Below are 7594 nucleotides of genomic sequence, written 5' to 3' on the forward strand. Positions count from 1 at the left end.
ATAGAGGCACAACCACATACACACAGAAGAGTTTATAAGCTATTCCTATTTGACTGAAGTTCTGAAATAGCTATCTATTTTTAAATAGATGACAATATAATGATTCTAGCATTTCATTCACTGACTAATCTATTCTAGATTTGCCTTTCTAGCAAACTTCTATCAACACAAGAAAAGGCAGCTGCCCGAGTGCAGCAGAACTCAATGAAAGGGAAAAACCCTCTAGTTTCATTTTACTTTGTAAAGTGGGAAAAAACCAACAACAGGAAAACAACCAGTGGAACTAGCTCATAATTAGTGTTAAAAAAAAATGAAAGAAAAGAGAAAGAAAATGTACAAAGTCAAAATATTATAAGAGTCTATACTACTTTAATGGTGATAATTGCTTGAGCATACCAGATTTTTTTCCATTTATCATTATTATTAAACTAGAAAATACATGAAATCTATTGTGTGGGATTTTTGTAAAGAGACATGAATGAAACTGCTGTTTAAGTGGCATGCACATGAAATTATATGCTTGCAGGAAAACATACTGAAAAAGAAAAGATGACTTTAAAAACATAATGATACTTTTCTGTAATACTAAAGGCAAACTCATCACAGTGTCACCTGCAGTTCAAATGATTGCACATTAAAAAATATAAAGTTATAAACCTGCTAAGGTTTCTAGGATAGCTTTTGCGAATAGAGGAAAATGGAAACAAGAGATAAAAAAGAGCAGCCTGTTTAGATTTCCCAAACTGAGCAGGCTAACACAACAAGGCCAGCAAGACGAAACGAGATGAGAAATGCTTAATGTTGCTCTGAAAACTTAGCTATATTTACGGCTAAGAGGGGACTTTGACTTGTTTGATCTCCTATACCCCTCAATCTAGAAACCACGTTCCATTAAGAGTCTGAAACCTCTCAGGAAGCAGAAACTTTAAAAGATGGATCAACTCCTGAAGAGGTGTATGGTGTATTGGAAGCAATTCTCCAGCAAGCAGCTCAGAGTAGACGCGTGTCCTGGTTTCAGCTGGAATAGAGTTACATTTCTTCCTAGTGCTGTGTTTTGGATTTAGTATGAGAAGAATGTTGATAACACACTGATGTTTTCAGTTGTTGCTAAGTACCCTGCTAGTCAAGGATATTCAGCTGAAAAAAAAAACCCCAAATATTGGGAGGGAGCATAGCCAGGACAGCTGGCCCAGCTGGCCAACAGGGTATTCCATCCCATGTGCCGTCATGCTCAGTATATGAATGGTAGGCATGTTCCAGGAAGTAGCGATCGCTACTTGGTTATCGGTCAGCGCAGGTGGTGAGCAATTGCATTGTGCATCACTCATTTTGTATATTTTATCATTATCATCATCACCATCACCATTTTTATTATAATTTTCCCTTTTCTGTTCTATTAAACTGTCTTTATCTCAACCCACGAGTTTTTCTCACTCTTACCCTTCCGATTCTCTCCCTGTCCCACTGTGGGTGGGGGGGAGTGAGTGAGCGGCTGCGTGGTATTTGGCTGCCTGCCACGTTAAACCACGACAGTTTTTTTTTGGCGCCCAATGTGGGGCTTGAAGGGTTGAGATAACGACACATCTGACCTGAACAGGTTAAAACAGATTTGTTATAAGCATTCATTATATCAGTTTAGTAGTCACTGGTCACAATGTTGGTTTATTTGCTCTCAGCGTTGTTGGATCTGTTCTTGGAGTTTTGGTATGTAGCACCTTACTGGCAGTCTATACTGCTGATTATCAGTATTTATGTGGGGTTTTTCATCTCTGGGAGATGGATTAAGGTCATTGCTTTGCTACACTGTGTGACAATGGTTTATGTTATGATAAAATTATTGATCAGGGGACTGTATTCAGCACTGCCGTCATTCCTGTTCTTAGGGAGCTATCTTTTGGAAACTATTAATAATTACACTTTTTACCTCTTCTCCTTGGAGAGCCAATTTACAGGGGAGACAGCTTCCTTCACCGTCCCCTTCTCCTCCAGGCTGATTACAGTAGCTCTTGAGGATTTTGAATATCCTTGGGATGTTCAAACCAGCATGTTCCTATTGCTATGTCTCCTGAATGTGTTTCAGGCCTTGTTTAAGGTTAAACAACTATTTAAGAATACCACGCAGAGATCTGCCCCGAGGCTGGATAGTTATGAGAGGCAGGGTGTGTGGGATAGCATGGGCAAGTGCCTAGGACAGTGGTCACCTCCAGTGTTTTGGAGCTTCACCCCTGAACAAGTGCAGAATCCTGAAAAACTAGTAAAATATTTGGAAAACGTATGCTGTCACCCTGGCAATTCCAGAGAGACCCAGATTACTGCAAGGTGCTGGGGCCTGGCCCATGCCTGCCGACCCCTGTTCAACACTATTCAGAACCCCCAAGGGGGAGAGAAGGTCTCTGGATCTGATGACAAAACAATGGGCACTGCGGCTTCTCCAACCCCCACGACGGGCGTTGTGGCTACTCCAACCCCCACGACAAGCACTACAACTGAACCAGAGGACCAACCCTTGCTGGTATCCGTCACCCCTGCACATAAGAAGAAATCTTGGAAGCGGAAGTCAGGTCGTTTAGAAAGGGATGATGGAAAAGCAGGGCCATCATGAGGAGGGGAGGAGGAAGAGGAAGAACTCATAAATGAGACGGAAACCACCCGATCCCTATCCCTGAGTGAGCTGCGAGATATGCGGAAAGATTTCAGCCGTCGTCCAGGTGAGCATATTGTTACCTGGCTGCTCCCATGCTGGGATAATGGGGCCAGTAGCCTGGAAGTAGAGGGGAAGGAAGCCAAACAGCTGGGATCCCTCGCTAGGGAAGGGGGCATTGACAAAGCAATTGGAAAAGGGACACAGGCCCTCAGCCTCTGGAGGCGACTCCTGTCAGGTGTGAAGGAAAGGTATCCCTTCAAGGAAGATGTTATATATCGCCCAGGCAAATGGACCACTATGGAGAGAGGTATCCAGTACCTGAGGGAATTAGGCATGCTGGAGGTGGTTTATAGTGACCTGGACGATGAGCAAACGCCCAAAGATCCAGATGAAGTCCAGTGCACGCGACCCATGTGGCGGAAGTTGGTACGGAGCACACCAGGGACGCATTCCAATTCAATGGCAGAACTGTGCTGGAAAGAGGAAGAAGCACCAACGGTGGATGAGGTGGTTAGCAGACTCCGGGATTTCGAAGAAACTGTCTCCTCCTGTGGAGAAACTTTCCCGGGAGGTCCAGCAACTCAAAGAGGATATGTCCTATTCTCCACTTGTATGGACCAGTATCTCAGCCATTAGAAGTCAGCGTTTTTCTGCGCAAGAGAGAGGATATACAAGGTACACACCCCGGGGCACCCTGTGGTTTTACCTGCGTGACCACGGAGAGGACACGAGGCAGTGGGATGGAAAAGCTACCTTCACCCTAGAGGCATGGGTACGTGAGTTGCAAGGAAAAACAATCACACAAGGGGGTTCTCCCAGGAAAAATGCTGCTCCAGTTTTCAGGCAAAACCTGTCTCACGACGGTCCAGTTTCCAGTGAACAGTTCCCCAGACAGAGCAGAAAGGCTGATCTTACTTTGGATTGTAATGAAGGAATTCTTGACTCACATTTGCAAGAAGTGAGAAGTGGATACTATGACCAGAACAAGAGGGGCCTTGGCTCTGGCCAGGTGGAGGAAAGGGACAACCAGGTTCACTGGACTGTGTGGATTTGGTGGCCTGGCACATCAGACCCACAGGAGTATAAGGCTCTCATAGACACTGGTGCACAGTGTACCCTGATGACATCAAGCTATAGAGGATCAGAACCCATTTGTATTTCAGGAGTGACAGGGGGATCCCAACAGTGTCGTGGTTTAATCTGGCAGGCAGCCAAATACCACACAGCCACTCACTCACTCCCCCCACCCCCCCAGTGGGACAAGGAGAGAATCGGAAGGGTAAGAGTGAGAAAAACTCGTGGGTTGAGATAAAGACAGTTTAATAGAAGAGAAAAGGGAGAATAATAATAATAAATAGTGATAGAATATACAAAATGAGTGATGCACAATGCAATTGCTCACCACCCGCGCTGACCAATAACCAAGTAGTGATCGCTACTTCCTGGATCACGCCTACCGTTCATATAGTGAGCATGACGTCACATGGTATGGAATACCCCATTAGCCAGCTGGGCTGGCTGTCCTGATTATGTTCCCTCCCATCTTGTGTACCTAGCTCAGTCAGTAAGCATGGGAGCTGTCCTTGGACTAGGAGGGCACTTAGCAACAACTGAAAACATCAGTGTGTTATCAACATTCTTCTCACACTAAATCCAAAACACAGCACTAGGAAGAAATTTAACCCTATCCCTGCCGAAACCAGGACATTTGCTTGTGTATGTGAATTGGTGGCTGTTGACAGAGGCCACAAAAGCTAACTGTATTGGAGGCCGAAGTGAGCCTAACTGGGAATGAGTGGCAGAAGCACCCCATTGTGACTGGCCCAGAGGCTCCGTGCATCCTTGGCATAGACTACCTCAGGAGAGGGTATTTCAAGGACCCAAAAGGGTACCGGTGGGCTTTTGGTATAGCTGCCCTGGAGTCAGAGGAAATTAAACAGCTGTCCACCTTGCCCGGTCTCTCGGAGGACCCTTCTGTCATGGGATTGCTGACGGTAGAGGAACAACAGGTACCAATCACTACCACAACGGTTCACCGGTGGCAATATCGCACCAACCGAGACTCCCTGCTTCCCATCCATGAGCTGATTCGTCGACTGGAGAGCCAAGGAGTGATCAGCAAGACTCGCTCACCCTTTAACAGTCCCATATGGCCAGTGCGAAAGTCCAATGGAGAGTGGAGACTAACAGTAGACTACCGCGGCCTGAACTAAGTCATGCCACCACTGAGTGCTGCCGTGCCGGACATGCTAGAACTCCAATACGAACTGGAGTCAAAGGCAGCCAAGTGGTACGCCACAAATAATATCGCTAATGCATTCTTCTCCATCCCTTTGGCGGCAGAGTGCAGGCCACAGTTTGCTTTCACTTGGAGGGGCATCCAGTACACCTGAAACCGATTGCCCCAGGGGTGGAAACACAGCCCTACCATTTGCCATGGACTGATCCACAACGCACTGGAACAGGGTGAGGCTCCAGAACACCTTCAATACATTGATGACATCATTGTATGGGGCAGCACAGCAGAAGAAGTTTTTGAGAAAGGGGAGAAAATAGTCCAAATCCTTCTGAAGGCTGGTTTTGCCATGAAACAAAGTAAGGTCAAGGGACCTGCACAGGAGATCCAGTTCTTAGGAATAAAATGGCAAGACGGACGTCGTTAGATCCCAATGGATGTGATCAACAAAATAACAGCCATGTCCCCACCAACTAGCAAAAGGGAAACACAAGCTTTCTTAGGCGTTATGGGATTTTGGAGAATGCATACTCCAGCCTGATTGTAAGCGCCCTCTATCAAGTGACCAGGAAGAAGAACAATTTCAAATGGGGCCCTGAGCAACAACAAGCCTTTGAACAAATTAAACGGGAGATAGTTCTGACAGTAGCCCTTGGGCCAGTCCGGGCAGGACAAGATGTAAAACGTGCTCTACACTGCAGCCGGGGAGAATGGCCCTACCTGGAGCCTCTGGCAGAAAGCACCAGGGGAGACTCGAGGTCGACCCTTAGGGTTCTGGAGTCGGGGATACAGAGGATCTGAGGCCCGCTGTACTCCAACTGAGAAGGAGATATTGGCAGCATATGAAGGGGTTCGAGCTGCTTCAGAAGTGGTTGGTACTGAAGCACAGCTCCTCCTGGCACCCCGACTGCCGGTGCTGGGCTGGATGTTCAAAGGGAGGGTCCCCTCTACACATCATGCAACCGATGCTACGTGGAGTAAGTGGGTTGCACTGATCACACAACGGGACGGAATAGGAAACCCCAGTCGCCCAGGAATCTTGGAGGTGATCACAAACTGGCCAGAAAGCAGATTTTGGAATATCCCCAGAAGAGGAGGTGACGCGTGCTGAAGAGGCCCCACTGTATAACAAACTACCAGAAAATGAGAAGCAATATGCCCTGTTCACTGATGGGTCCTGTCGCCTTGTGGAAAAGCATCGGAGATGGAAGGCTGCTGCATAGAGTCCTATACGACAAACTGCTGAAGGAGAAGGTGAGTCGAGCCAGTTTGCAGAGGTGAAAGCCATCCAGCTGGCCTTGGACATTGCTGAATGAGAAAAATGGCCAGTACTTTATCTCTATACTGACTCATGGATGGTGGCAAATGCCCTGTGGGGGTGGTTGCAGCAGTGGAAGCAGAACAACTGGCAGCGCAGAGGTAAACCCATCTGGGCTGGCGCATTGGGGCAAGATATTGCTGCCCGGGTAGAGAACCTGACTGTAAAAGTACGTCACATAGATGCTCACGTACCCAAGGTTTGGGCCACTGAAGAACATCAAAACAACCAGCAGGTGGACCAGGCTGCTAAGATTGAAGTGGCTCAGGTGGATCTGGACTGGCAACATAAGGGTGAATTATTTATAGCTCAGTGGGCCCATGACACCTCAGGCCATCAAGGAAGAGATGCAACATATAGATGGGCTCGTGATCGAGGGGTGGACTTGACCATGGACGCTATTGCACAGGTTATCCATATATGTGAAACATGCGCTGCAATCAGGCAAGCCAAGCGAGTAAAGCCTCTCTGGTATGGAGGACGATGGTTGAAATATAAATATGGGGAGGCCTGGCATATGATTGATTATATCACACTCCCACAAACCCACCACGGCAAGCGCCATGTGCTCACCATGGTGGAAAGCAACCACCGGATGGCTGGAAAAATATTCCGTGCCCCATGCCACCGCCAGGAACACCATCCTGGGCCTTGAAAAGCAAGTCCTATGGCGACATGGCACCCCAGAAAGAATTGAGTCAGAGAACGGGACTCATTTCCGAAACACCCTCCTAGACACCTAGGCCAAAGAGCATGGCATTGAGTGGGTATATCACATCCCCTACCATGCACCAGCCTCTGGGAAAATCGAATGATACAATGGACTGCTAAAGACTACACTGAGGGCAATGGGTGGTGGGACATTCAAACATTGGGACACACATTTAGCAAAGGCCACCTGGTTAGTCAATACCAGGGGATCTTTCAATTGAGCTGGCCCTGCCCAATCAAATCCCTTACGTACTGTAGAGGGGGATAAAGTCCCTGTCGTGCACATAAGAAATATGCTGGGGAAGACAGTCTGGGTTACTCCTGCCTCTGGCAAGGGAAAACCCATCCGTGGGATTGCTTTTGCTCAAGGACCTGGGTGCCCTCGGTGGGTAATGCGAAAGGATGGGGAAGTCTGGTGTGTACCTCAGGGGGATTTGATTTTGGGTGAAAATAGCCAATGAACTGAATTGTATGATTTTAATTGTTATATGGTATTGTATATCATTATTTCTATGGCTGCTATCAATGGTATAGCAGTAAGAATCACCCAGATTAATGAAGAATGAACTCTGATGAAACCGAGCAAAGTACAACAATGAACCAGACGAGCGCAGCATAATGTAATCAGAACTGGCTTCAGGATGCAACAATCCAACATCACACACCATCTCTCCTGCCCTGAAAG

Source organism: Calonectris borealis, chromosome W (genome assembly GCF_964195595.1).
Source record: "Calonectris borealis chromosome W, bCalBor7.hap1.2, whole genome shotgun sequence".
Taxonomy (NCBI): Eukaryota; Metazoa; Chordata; class Aves; order Procellariiformes; family Procellariidae; genus Calonectris; species Calonectris borealis.